Below are 14675 nucleotides of genomic sequence, written 5' to 3'. Positions count from 1 at the left end.
AAATATTCTTTCAAATAAAAAAAGTATTATGGACTCTTAACAATAAATATTCTGTACTGGCATTGGTACCATGAAGAACATCTAACATCCTTGAGCCTTTCTATTACCCTTATTTTTTATTTGTTTTTTTATAGAGGAAAAATGTTCTTAAAATTTTTTAAATGCTCTGTTACACAAAGAAAATAAAATTGTTCTCCGAAATAATTTTATTAGTAAAAGACACAATTGGAAGGTTTTTTTTTTTCTTTTTTTTTTCTTTTTTTGTAGGTAAAGCAGTCTCCTAGCAGTGATGCAAGTATTGCTAGGAAATAATGATATACTCTCCATTTAAACAGTATAATATGAAAGAAAATTTTTTCTTGTAATATGTAGATATTCATAAAAGAAACAGCCTGCAGGGTGCTCAGGCTGAAGCCAAGATCCATCTGTATTTTTAAACTTTGTTCAATATGATGTGCTGATAAATTTTTCATGTAGCAATGTATTTTGAGTCAATTTTATGAGCTCTGAGGATATTTTTAAAATTGCCAGATAGCTACATTTCAGCATCAAGTACAGCAGGATGGAATCAAATTCCGGCACACCTTTTTTTTTCTTTTTTTTTTCTATGAGGAGAGAGAAGTGCAAAACTGCAAAATCAGCTCCAAGTCATACCAAGTAAAGAGTAAACTGAGCTTACTGGTTTATTGAAAGAGTGACTAAAACCTTCCCCTGACTCAGTGTGTTATTCAGCTTTAGTTTGATTCGGGGTCCACCATCTTCTTCTTTTTTTTTTTTTTTTTTTTTGTAATTTTAAAAACTATTAACAATATACATCATTGCAACAGATATTGTGTAAAACACACCAATATTTCTGAAAACTACCCCATGCAGAGATCATATCATGCGTCTTCTTAATATATCATCTTAATGTGTGAGTGTGTGTGCATGTATGTGTGTATTTGTGTTTTTGTTCATCTATCAGTTATTTTCCCTAAACCCTTAAATGCTTAACATCATCCACTACCTTTCCCCTTTGCCCTTTGATTTTTTTTTTAATATAAAAGTATTTATTTATTTTGATCTGATGACACCACTGCTAGCAAATTATATTTTTAAAATATATTTAAAAATGTGAATTTGCAAATGATCAATCTCTCAATGGCCATTTACTTTACATAAACTTAGCTCTTTATTTCGATCCTGTTCAACAGTTAATAATCAAGTTAATTATGCTGTTTTAATTAAGTAAATTACTAATCAACTAAATCATCAAGTTAATTACAAACATTTAGGTGTCTAAACCAGAGCATATTTCTATGAATATTTCATAAGTCTAGTGCACCCTTTTATAGAAATGATGATGTCATCGCAACTACCCTCCACTCAGAACTCACATCTAGAGAAAAAAAGATTAATACGTCAGAATGTTGTTCATAGATTTCAGTTCAGCATTCAACACAATCATCCCTCAACAGTTCATTAACAAACTGGACCAGGATGTGTGCTGAGCCCCCATGTCTTCACTCTGCTGACCCATGACTGCACACCGTCATACAACTGCAACCTCTTTATTAAGTTTGCAGATGACTTGTGGAACTGTAGTGAGTCTCATTAGCAACAAAGATGAGACAAATTACAGGAGCGAGGTAAGCCGCTTTGGTCGGGTGGTGCAGTGACAACAATCTCTGAACGTGGAGAAGATGAAGGAGATAGTTTTTGACTTCAGGAGAGTGTACACTCATGCTCACGCATGCTCCTCTGACCATCAACGGTGCGATTTTGGAGAGGGTGAGCAGCACCAAGTTCCTGGGTGTGCACATCACAGAGGAACTCTCCTGGACTCGACAACACAGCAGCACTGGCCAAGAAATCACAACAGCGTCTCTACTTCCTCCACAAACTAATGAGAGCCAGAGCCCCGGCCCCCATTATGTGCACCTTCTACAGAGGCACCATCGATAGCATCTTGACTAGCTGCATCACTGTGTTATTGTGCCTGCAACATGTCCTGAAGGCTCTACAACGCATAGTGAGAGCAGCTGAGAAGATTGTAGGTGTCTCTCTTTCCCTCCAGGACACTTATGGACACGTCTCACCTGTAAAGCCCTGTGCGTCACAGAGCTTTTTCAGTCTGCTGCCATCAGGGCAGGACCAGTAGACTGAAGGACAGCTTCATTTATCAGGTTGTGAGGAAGCTGAACTCCCTCCAGATCTTGCACCCCCCCCCCCCCCTCTTTTTTCCTCATGCACCACTGAACACTGAACCTCAGCCCCACCCCCCACCCCCCCTCCAGCACCCACTAACACACTGGGACCTGCACCAGACACTTTGTGCAGCATTGGTGTGCTCACTACCTCATTCAACTACCTGCACTGTTTACTTGATTAGTTTGCACTCTATCTGCCAAGTGCCTTTACTTGGGGGGGAAGTCGTGGCCTAAAGGTTAGAGGGTTGGACTACCAATCGAAGGGTTGTGAGTTCTAGTCTCGGGCCGGATGGAATTGTGGGTGGGGGTAGTGCATGAACAGCTTTCTCTCCACCTTCAATACCATGACTTAGGTGCCCTTGAGCAAGGCATCGAACCCCCAACTGCTCCCCGGGCGCCGCAGCATAAATGGCTGCCCACTGCTCCGGGTGTGTGCATCTCAAAGTGTGTGTGTGTGTGTGTGTTCACTGCTCTGTGTGTGTGCATTTCGGATGGGTTAAATGCAGAGCACAAATTCTGAGTATGGGTCACCATACTTGGCTGAATGTCACTTCACTTCACTTCACTTATATCTGCCAAGTGCTGCTTTATTTATATTTATTTTTATATGACCTATTTGTGTATTTGTATAGTAATTTAAATTCTCTGTATGTATGTACGGTACATGTGAAGGTAAAATGACAATAAAGCAGACTTGACTTGACTTGAAATGCATACTAAATTAAAACACATTTTTAAATGTTGGAGTTCAAAACATACTGCATAACAAGTTTGGGACATCTTCATATGGATTTTTTTAATGTATGTATATATTGTTAAATATTTTATTTACATTTAATTTTTGTTTACCAAAAAATTTAAACAGATCGACCTTAATTGAAAATGTAAAGTTCTGGACGACTGGTCTTGACACTTTTAACACACATTCTGTCTCCTCCCAACAATCCTTACAGCGGGATGTTCGACCTATTTATTATATACATTTATGGTAAAAAAAAAAATAATAATAATAATAATTAAACATACTGGCAGCTGCGATTACAGATTTTTACTGAAAAAATATGGTAGCAACATTTTAGGTTTTACGGATTCAACTTCTATATTTAAAAACTGTATTTTATTAACTGATATAATGTTAATATTTAAATATTTAAATCAGTTTAGTACCTTTCTAATATATAACCACTAAAGATGGTGATGAGAAAGTCACACAGTGAACCAAAGCTCATCACAAACAGCTTGTCCACAAGTTGAAAAGGAAAATATTAGCATATCTAGAAGGTGCACACTGTCATTGACACAAACACTAAACAGCATGAAAATTAACTAATGCATGACATCTCTCAAAACTCTTTAAAGGAGGTGACTATGAGATTTTACCCATCATACCATGGGGTGGGAGGCAGTGTTGTGATTGGTCTCTAAATGGAAGTTGTTTCAAGGCCAATTAAGCAGCTACTGAAATTAATCTTTCTACAGCTGTTATAAATTAAAGTCCTTCATTGCTGGCCAAACACTGCTGCAGGGAATGAAAAAGAACTGGTGAAATGAGGGGTCTGGAAATGGAGGAAATAAAGGCAAACTTATTATAAAGATGGGTTTGATGGAAGAAGTAAGGCAGAACATGCAAACTGAAATATGGAGAAAGTGTATGATCATTTTCACAGAGATTCAAAAGGTTTTAGTGTGATGGTGAGACAACTGTGTACCTACTTCACCGTTTTATTTTAGGGACAAATTTGTACCCAAAAGTAAGGTACAAAACTTGACAAAACCTCCTTTTTTGGAAGCCCTATACAGTATAAAAATTTAATAAATAATCTCAAAAATTATAATAATAAAATTATATTAGGGTTGGGCTGTAGTATGCATAACTATAACTGTAATAAACAATAGTAAGTGGAATCTTACCATTTATATATTTTAGATTTATAGACCTGAATTGCAACTTTATGTGGTGCCACACACCATCAACTGAGAAGTTTGACACCAACACCTTTGGTTTTCACATGTCCCTTAACTGATTGCAACATCCAAATTTCAAAATGCAAATGAGGCTTAAGAGCTACTGTGCAGGGCAAAAATATCAAAAATCTTAGAGGGTTTAATTGGGATATTATGGAAGTCATTTCCCATGTTTAATTTTGAGATGAAGTAAATGCAGAAATGTTTCTCTTTTTCAGCTCTACACTCATAAGCTGTAGACAGTGGTCAAACCTTTTTTACAATATGTCCTTTCTCTCATGTTGAGAAGTTCAAATCGTTATAGTGAATCAATTCAGACAGGTTATTTATGTGGTTCAAACATATGATTCAGTGTTTTACTTTAGTCTTGGCAGATACGTTGCCACTGAAAAATTTGGTGTTGGTAAAAAAATAAAATAAAATAAAAATAATTATGGAATAGTTCACTTAAAATTGAATATTTTCTGAAAATGTTCTCACATTCAGGCTATCCAAGATGCAGGTCCGTTTGTTTCTTCATTGGAATAGATTTTAAGAAATTTAGCATTTCAGCACTTGCTCACTAACTGATCCTCTGCATTAAATGGGTGCCATCAGAATGAGAGTTCAAAGAGCTTTTTTATTTTATTTTTTTTATTTTTTATTTTTTATAATTCACTATGCATTCATTATAATGCCTTCATAATACCCTTATAATGTATTATAAATACGGGCATCTTAGAATGTGTTACCGTGTTTTTTTTTTTTTTTTTTTTTTTTTTTTTTTTTTTTTCTCCTTAGTATTTTATCTCACCTAGAAAGCCACTAAAGCCCTTAAAATTGAAAAAAGAAAATATGCAGAATTAGCCAATCCAATCAGCCACAGTACTACTCCAGCATGTGTGTGTTTCCTTGTGCTTCACATCTGACTTTTTCCACTTAAAATGAGTGTGGTAGTTTTATGTGTGTGGGCTTTGTTATAGCGGCAGGTGCTATGGGAAAGTTTTGGCCTCTGAGGAAAATAAAAAACTCTGCAGGGATCCTAGTGAGAGCCGTGTGTGTGTGCGTCTATCAGGAGAGTGTGAAGGAGACTATTGTCTATTAATTTTCAGCGGAGTGAATCTAATCTATGTGGCTGATTTTCTTTAAGATCCAGACACACTCCCGCAGTCACACAGCATGAGACAGGAGTGTAAACAACGCACATATGCTAATGTATGATAGTTAGTCGAAAAAGTGCGGATGTCTTCCTGTGCATGACTTCAACATGTATGTGTGTGAGTGTTGTGTAGCCATTTTTTCCTGAAAGGCTTTGCAAGCCTCTGAGCTGAATGCTAACTGCCTTGCCTGGGGCACTACAGGCTACTACAACCTACACACACAGACACACTCTTGCAGGGTTAAGCACTGGTGAAGCTCTAGAGCCCCACTTTCATATGTTTTTCCGAGGTTAGCTTCGGAGACACTGTGTGTGCGTGTGTATTTTTGTCTGTTGGAAAGAGATTTGTTTCTGTGATCACTTTGTACACATTTGTTTAATAATGGAAAACATAGTAATAAGGGATTATTTGAAAATATTGTTTACAACTGCAAAGTTCTATTTAACCTGAAACCATGCTGTACCAGATTTGAAACCAACTGTTCTGATTTGTCCTGAAACAGATAAGAACCAACCAGGTTTGAATAAGTGAAGTTGAGTGCAAATAAGACTTGAGAGCTATGTGAAAGGAAGGCAATAATTATTCATTTCTTCATTTAGAATATTATGGAAGTCTTATTCCATCTTTAATTGTGAGATGAAGTTAAGGCAGAAACAGGCCTTTTTAGAATATAATGGATCACATGGGTGGTGTACAATTTTAGTGAATCTGTTTGATCATGATAAAATGGTTCATTTGTTCAGTTGAGTTTCAGCAGATACATTACCATTCAAAAGTTTGGGAACAGTAAAATTTTATAATGTTTTTTTCACATTGCACTCATGTTGGTACACCTGTCATTACAATGAGTTTAATAGTTTTTATACTGAGATAATGCTATTTTCTATACACATGCACAAGCACACACACAAACACACACAAACACACACACACACATAAAATAATAAAATAAGAAAAATAATAAAATTAAATGAAATAAAAAAATACATAAAGAAAGAAAACCAAGGGAAACACAGATTATATTAAACTTTATTTTTTAAACAAAAATACAGTTTGTGTGTGTGCTTGTGTGCGTGCTTGTGCATGTCGTAGAAAATAGCATTATCTCAGTATAAAAACTATTAAACTCCTTGTAATGACAGGTGTACCAACATGAGTGCATTTGTGTGTAAATTAATGTTTAATTTAATTATTTAATTACATTTAAATTTAACTAAATGTATTAAATAACAACTTCCCTGATGCTGCTGTAAGTTTTCATAATATGAAAAAAGCAGCCTGGACTTTCTGCTTAATTTCACCTTAAGAAAGAGAATCACATGGGTTTAGGGCATTATAGGGGTAAGTAAATTCTGGGGAAAATTTCTTTCATTTATGACTGATACAAAAGAGAAAGCAAAAGTGGGAGAGTGGGTGAAGAAGGGATTCTCAAGACTTACAAGAAAAAGCTGTGTGTGTTGAACAGGTTGTGTGTGTTGGCAGTTATACGCCTACGTCCTTCTCACAAACATGGAGGAGGGGAGAGAGGGATGTGGTTCACCAGAACAGCAACCGAGGTGACGATCTACCTAACACATAGAAATACTCACATGTACGCATACACGTACACACACACACACCATGTCAAACTCCCACACAACTCCACAACACCCACAGACCCACGTGCTTTCTTAAACATGTTTACAGTTTAGGCCACAAGAACACTTGTGACTGACACACACTTTAACCATACACTAATAACACAATAACCCCCTACACACACTGGTACACAGCCACAAGGCAATTTATAAAGTGGTATGTCTGTGTTATATCAGTGTTACTCCTCAGAGTTTTCAAACAGCAGTTCATGATTAGATAAAAAAAAAAAAAAATTGAGCACATCTCCCACACATAAGTTTAAATTCTCTGCTATTTTTGCCCAGATTTCGTAATTTCTTTTGACTTGATATAATAACATTCTGCACTCTCAATGGAAAGCATTTAAAAAAGATACAGCTCATCAAACTGTCTTAGCAGTCATGCCAGATTATTGTTCTCAGTACAGTATAAGGTGAATATTATGTCCACTGTCTCAGATAATGATTACATTATGGATTTTAATGTCTAAATGTCTCTTTAAAAGATGTAACTTCAATGAAGTGCTTGACAGTTTTGGAACTTTGGTGTTGTTTATGTATGACATCAATTATTAGCATCATTGTGAGTGATTATTTCAGTTTGGGAAAAGCTGTTTGGGTTTTTGAAAGGTTGTTACTTGGGAGATGAGGCCCTTTGGTACAGCACTAGTGATAACAAAACACTCTCACGAGACCAGTGTTAATGTCATTGACGTAATTACTGACAAAAATTCTTGTTTTTAGATTTCAATAACAAAGAGAAAGTTTAAAAAAGTGTCATTGTGATAAAGCAATTTAATAATCTTGACCAAAATATGACAGTAAAAAAACTATGTGTGTGTGTGTGTGTGAGAGAGAGAGAGAGAGAGAGAGGGAGGGAAGTAGTAATGTTTATATATATATATATATATATATATATATATATATATATATATATATATATATATATATATATATATATATATATATATATATATATATATATATAAAAATTAATACTTGTATTCTGACAGAATTGCTGTTCTTCTATTCAATTTGCTGTTTTCTAGAATAATAAAAAGAAATGTTTCTTGAGCGCCAAATCAGCAAATTAAAATGATTTCTGAAGAATCGTGTGACACTGAAGTATGAAGTAATGGCTGCTGAAATGTAAAATATATTAAAATAGAAATCAGTTAATTTAAATAGTAATAATATTTCACAGTATTAAACAGTTTAATATAATTTGGTTAAATAAATGTGCAATGGAGAACATAAGATAATTATTTTGAATAATTATATTTGTGACCCTGGACCACAAAACCAGTCATAAGTAGCACGGATATATTTGTAGCAAAGGCCAAAGATACATTGTATGGGACTATGGGTCAAAATTATTGATTTTTCTTATACGTCAAAAATCATTAGGATAATAAGTAAAGATCACATTCCATGAAGATATTTTGTACATGTCCTACCGTACATATATCAAAATGTAATTTTTGTTTAGTAATATGCAAACTACAATGTTTACAAATTCATTTGAACAACTTTAAAGACGGTTTTAATTTATTTATTTTTATTTTTTTATTTATTTATTTTTTTGCACCCTCAGATTACAGATGTTTAAATAGTCATATATCTCACCCAAATAGTGTCCTATCCTAGCAAACCATACATCAATAGAAAGCATATTTTCTGTATGTGGAAAATGAAAGCATAAAAAATGATTTAGATTTAAACATCATCTGAATATAAAATGTAAGGTTCTAATATAAAATATTTTCCTCACATATATATATGTGTGTGTGTGTGTGTGTGTATTTTATATTAGAACATTACATTTTATATTAAGCATTATTTTTATAATAAAGATCCAGTCATTTGTCAAGATCAAATAATTTGAATTTTGAGTAAAAACATATATAAACTGCATAAACAACTGTAACAAATTTACCACTAAACAATCATGGATTAAAAATACAAGCTCCAGAAACTATAACATCACTGGTCGATTCTGATTTAACTGCTGTGAGATGAAACGTTTACTTTATGCTGAGAAAACATTTCGCTGTCACGGGCGCTTAATAAATCAGTTATCAGATCCCAAATATGCGATTACTGCCTGAGCCCTCCGTGTCATCATATTCATATTACTGCACTCAGCAAAAGAGCAGTTGCCAAAAGTAAAGTGGTTTGGCCAGAGTGATGGAGAGAGAGAGAGACAAGGAGGGAGTTGGAAGGTAGAAAGATGGAGGGGGAAAAAAAGAAGTAAAACAAGAGAGACAATGTGAGGTGGGAGAGACGGAGAGGGAGAGAGGAAGGAAGAGAGAGAAAGAGAGATGACTTGTATTGGCAGTGAAAAACGTGTCCAGAATGATCATATCTCAGTGACAGGGAAGCTACTCAGCAGAAGTGGGGAGTGTGTAAATGATCTGCCCCTGGACACACACACATACACATGCACACACACTGACCTTGCTCAGTCATGGGGAAAAAATGAAAAAAAAAATAAAAAAAACTTGAGTTACGGTGTGAAATTAAAGGCGATCTACTGCACCTCTCAGTCATAAATCACCATGTAATTACTAGAGTCCATCGATCCCTATCTCTCTCTCTCCTCTCTCTGCCTCCTCTCTACGTCTCTCTCACCCTCATTCCTTCCATCATTCTCTCATTTTTCCCTCCCCTTTGTCTCATCTCTTTCATTTAACCTTTTACAGTCAGCCCATCTCTCTCTCTAGATGTATCTATCAGTGGGGCAGAAGTGAAGAGGTGGGTGTAGGCTGAGGGAAGATGAGCACTTCTCCTCCTTAAGCGGTGAAGCTCTGCTTTGGTTGTCGAATAATGAATAAGGCCCTGAAGTTGCCGGAGGAAACCACTCTGTTATTATCGACAGCCTAGGCCACCACCTTTAACTTTGTTAACGTGACTCTATCAAAAGCAAAGGCAGCAAGTTACATTCAACACTTCAAACACAAAATAATCATTAGAGTTTCTAATAATCACACATAAAGATAGCACAAGGATCATACTTAAAAGTGATAGTAAAAAAAATGAGTCTGTGTTTACTTACTGTCAAGATGTTCTTTCTATATGGCATTCCCTATATGGTCTACACTGTATAACCTATATGACATTCATTCTTCTGTTGAACACAAGACATTTTTGTGAAAACAACTTTTACTCCTCTTCACAGATATAAATATTACAATGGCAGATTATTGATTCAAAAGGCAGATTTTTGCACAGTTCCATGAACATTATGACCTCAAAATGAGGTATTTTTTGATGTGGTAAACTTGCTCTGCAGGTCACCCAGTACAATACTGCACTTGCGATACAAAGTATTCAAGTACATGTCATAATAAAAGAAAAATGGCATGGTTGCTTCAGCAAATATGTTTTTATCTCACATTTGTTTCATTTAATACTGTCTATAGGCTTATGGTAGTGTTTGATGTAGGTGGTATGTAATTTTCAAATACAATACAGCATTAACCTTTTAGCTCCACTCAACTGCTGCTATACAACAACCAACATAATACAAAGGATGCCAGATTCATAATTTTATTTATTTTTTCAGATAAAACTTAATTTAGCTGAAATGTCACCATAGGAAAATTCATTCAACTTTATACACAAACCTGGGTGGGTAGGCTACATAAAGTACAGTAGTAGCATCATATTTTACATCTATAAGATGATCTGGACAATGTTCAAGAGCAACAAAGATTTCTCCTCCATTCTGATGTAAAACATCTGTACAGCTCAGTCATGTAAGTAAAGCTCCTGTAACTGAATAGAAAATTCACATTTCAACATATTTCAACTCAGCAAAACATTTTTGCCCATAAAAAGACACTAAAAACCTGTTTATGTTTCATGATTTCAACCACCATCAAACAGCAAGAACTAAATGTTTGATTTTTTCATTTGGTAACTGGCTCTTTTATTTGGAAAGCAGGGCTTCCTTTTCTAGAGCCACCATATTAGCATTCTCCCATTTATTCTAAGTGACTTGTCTCAGATATATATTGTCTCTGTAGGAACACTGTCTCTAAGCAATCCTGAAACGAGAGAAAACAGTCGCTTCCACACACACACACACACACACACACACACACACACACACACACAAAAACCCCACACCATTTACATACTTTTGCATGGTACGCATCAACAAAGACCAAAAGGAGCGATACAATCAGTGAAACTTACCAGTGCTGTTGGACTAAATATCTTAGAATACCGCTTGTCCAAACAGACTAACAAAAAAAGTAATGCTGTGAATTGAGGTTTCTGTTGCACAATGACAGCAACATTTATCGTACACAAAAACTTTGCTCAAAAACAAAAATGTAAAACTGGATGAATGAGTCAGTGAGTGAGAACAAATCTGTGTGAGTGTGTTTGTGTGTGTGTGTGTGTAGCTGTCTGTGTGCAAGGCTCCTGACACAATGACAAGTGCAACTACTAAAAACATGCACACGTTCAGACCAACTGAAAAGAAGTATGACAAATATGGAAAGAATCTGCATTGTTTTCGTAATACTGAAACTCATGGTGCAGCATTGAAATGTAAGACTTAATTCATTGATAAATACTTTAATATTTTTTCAGGATAGATAAAACTCTGCAGTTCCAATCAAATCTTCCTGACACAAAAGCATTTCTTTCAGGTGTCAATAGGTCAACCTAATGTGCTTAGCTCATTCTCATCTGTTACTGGGTGGATATACGCAGTTGTGGTTACTTTGATTCAGTTAGACTGAAACTGATCAACAAAGAAAGTCATTTCAGGAGTCATTTAGGCATTGATCAACTGAAAATATGTGTGTGCCCATTGCTCTGGCCTTAGAATGGATTGCAAGTGTTCTATAAGAAGGATACACCATTTTCTGTATTGCTGTTCAGCATAATTTGTGTACTGTAGATGAAAGCACTATTGTTTCCTTGGAATTTATTTGTCTTGTAATATTTATGCTATTTTACCTGACCAAACTGCTGAAAAATAATGATTTTAATATAAGAACATTGCATATATTATCAGTTTAGTCAACACTAAACTCCATCAGAATTATTTAGAAATGGAGGCAGCATAAATTTGTAACGATACAAAGTATATTGTTTTTTAAGAAAAAAAAGTGACTTCCTGTGTGACTCAGGCAGAAAGGGGAAAAAATGCACCCTCTTGTTTGTCACAACTGAAATGGAAATGCACTTTCTCTTGATTGTTTCAAACTGTTTATATATATATATATATATATATATATGTTTTCAAAAACTCTATTTGTGTAGTCTTGCCTAACTTTGGATGCTGCCATTTTTGTGTATTATTTATTATTTTATTTTGCTTTATAATATAAAGCAAATTATATATTTTTTTATATTATTGCTTTAAGGCTAACTTATTACTAAATATTTACTTATTACTAAATTATTACTAAACAGTAAAAATAAACAAGCATATTTACAAAAATATTTACAAATAAAAATGTTCAATGGACAACCATTTTTTTATTCATTTAGGTCATTATTTTATTTTATTTTATTTTAATCTATGCTACATCTAAATGCTACTTATGTGTAAGTGTAACAGAAATAAAAAAAAATAATAATAATGTTTTGAAAATGCAACTACAAATGACTTATTCGTCTCTGCACATTAAACAGGGATTAGATATAGATAAGTACTTTTTATAATACTTAGATAAGTATTTTTATAATTAAAAAGATTTCAGTTTTATTGTAAACTTTCCACCAACAAAAAAGACCATCTGATGTTTTCATTTTTTATTATTTTTTTCCTAGGTTAATCTACATCTATTATAGACCCATTTAATGTGCTTGTCAGGGATGCCTGAAGAACACTCAAAAATGTTAAGAGAACGTTTACCAGATAAGCCTGGCTGATTTGCTGATGGAAAATGATGTGTGTCTGCTGACAGGCTGCTTGAAGTATAGTTGTTGGCTGTCATAGTGATGCTATCTCTTCACCTATCAAAGCGCAGGTAGGGGATGACAGGGAATTTATCTCTGTGTTAGAGAGCTCTATATCTCATGGCCTCAATTACAGCATAGAGTGTTAAGCCTTCATTCAGAGGAGTGTGTATGTATGTGCGTGTGTTTTTGATGGTGTAAAAGAGGAAGAAAGACATGAATCAACAGCAATACCCTGACAGCAAGCAGGGGGTTTTGAAGCCTTGATAGCGAGATCACACAGTAGCGACGTGCTTGAGTGTGTATGTTTGTGTGTGGCAGTGAAACAGAGACTGGGAAAGAATGCTATAACATGCTGAAAATGTGAGACAAAAATTTGGCACTTTAAATGTATTGTTAGTATGAATAAATATATGCTGTATCTAATATGCACCATTTCAAATGGAGATTGCCAAGTGGGGGAAAAATATTTTCTTAACAGAATTATTTTTATTTAAATTTTTTACATAATTAAGGGATAATAATAAAGGGGTCATATGATGCGATTTCAAGTTTTCCTTTCTCTTTGGAGTGTTACAAGCTCTTGGTGCATGAAGAAAATCTGTACAGTTTCAAAGACTAAAGTCTCAAATCCAAAGAGATATTATTTATCAAAGTTAAGACTTGTCTACGCCCCCTAAAACGTTTAAATAACCCCCCACATGTCTACGTCACGATGTGGGAAGATTTGCATAATGCCACCCAAATGTTCACACAAAGAAAGAAGGCATAACCTTTGAATCTTGCTGTTGCCGCCGGCAAAATGTTGTGGAGATTCTGATGTTTTGATGGCTTCAGATGTTTGTTCTATTATTTATTTACAGAGGTATGTGATGTCACACTTGTCCAAGTTGCGCAGCACTATTCATGAATGATTGTTCCGAGGTGAAGTAACTTCAACAGATTTCCCCTGCTCAGGGAGTAGGGAGCAATGAACACTTTGTAGGGACCTTGTCAATGGGAACACAGTTCATGCATGGAACTCACTTCTAACAAGCTGATTATCTGAATCAGGTGTGTTAACAAAGAGAGACATGAAAAATATGCTGAGCTGGGTGGCACGAAGACTAGAATTAAGAACGGCTGGTGTGGAGTAGAGCTTGTTGTTTGACTTTGTTTGACATCATATGACCAGATACATTTACATAAAATACTAAATTGTGAAATAATTTTAGAAAATATAATGTCAGTAAATAATCATGTTTTGTACCAACTTGGAAAATAGTTTTTAAATAGGTTTTTAAATAGGTTTTAAGAATAACCTAACTAAATTTTCTTTAAAAAATGCCAATGTGGTCAAAAATGTATTCAATATATATCTATCTAAAAGCAAGTCTTAATATTTACACATTCTTTCTTAAGTGAGACATTTTTATTAATGGGTCACCTCTGCATAGGGCTTAATTAGTATAGAGCCCATCTCACATGAGTCAACAAAACGTTCATGGTTTTTCCCTGACTTTGATGCCAGCTCACAAGTGAAATATTACAGAGACATTTTGCTGTTGAAAAACAGCTGACGACAGTATGAATTTCCATGCTGGTTTATGCTGTTTAATTCTGGTTTAGTGCTGGTCAAGCTGGTTCACCAGCACAGCCTGTCTGCTTTTCTTTCTTTTTTTGCTGATTTAGCCATTGAGGCAGCCTTTTATGGGACAAACATCATATCATCATTCAGGGCTTGAGGACAAGAATTCACAACTGGTGGCCAGCTATGCTATCTTTTTAGTATTATTATTAAAATCCCTTCATTTCAAACAACGTTTTTTAAATAAATAATACATATAATTTGTATACATTTCTTT

The sequence above is a fragment of the Carassius gibelio genome, chromosome B1 (genome assembly GCF_023724105.1).
Source record: "Carassius gibelio isolate Cgi1373 ecotype wild population from Czech Republic chromosome B1, carGib1.2-hapl.c, whole genome shotgun sequence".
In the NCBI taxonomy this organism is placed as follows: Eukaryota; Metazoa; Chordata; class Actinopteri; order Cypriniformes; family Cyprinidae; genus Carassius; species Carassius gibelio.
Note: the sequence above shows the minus strand (reverse complement) of the source record.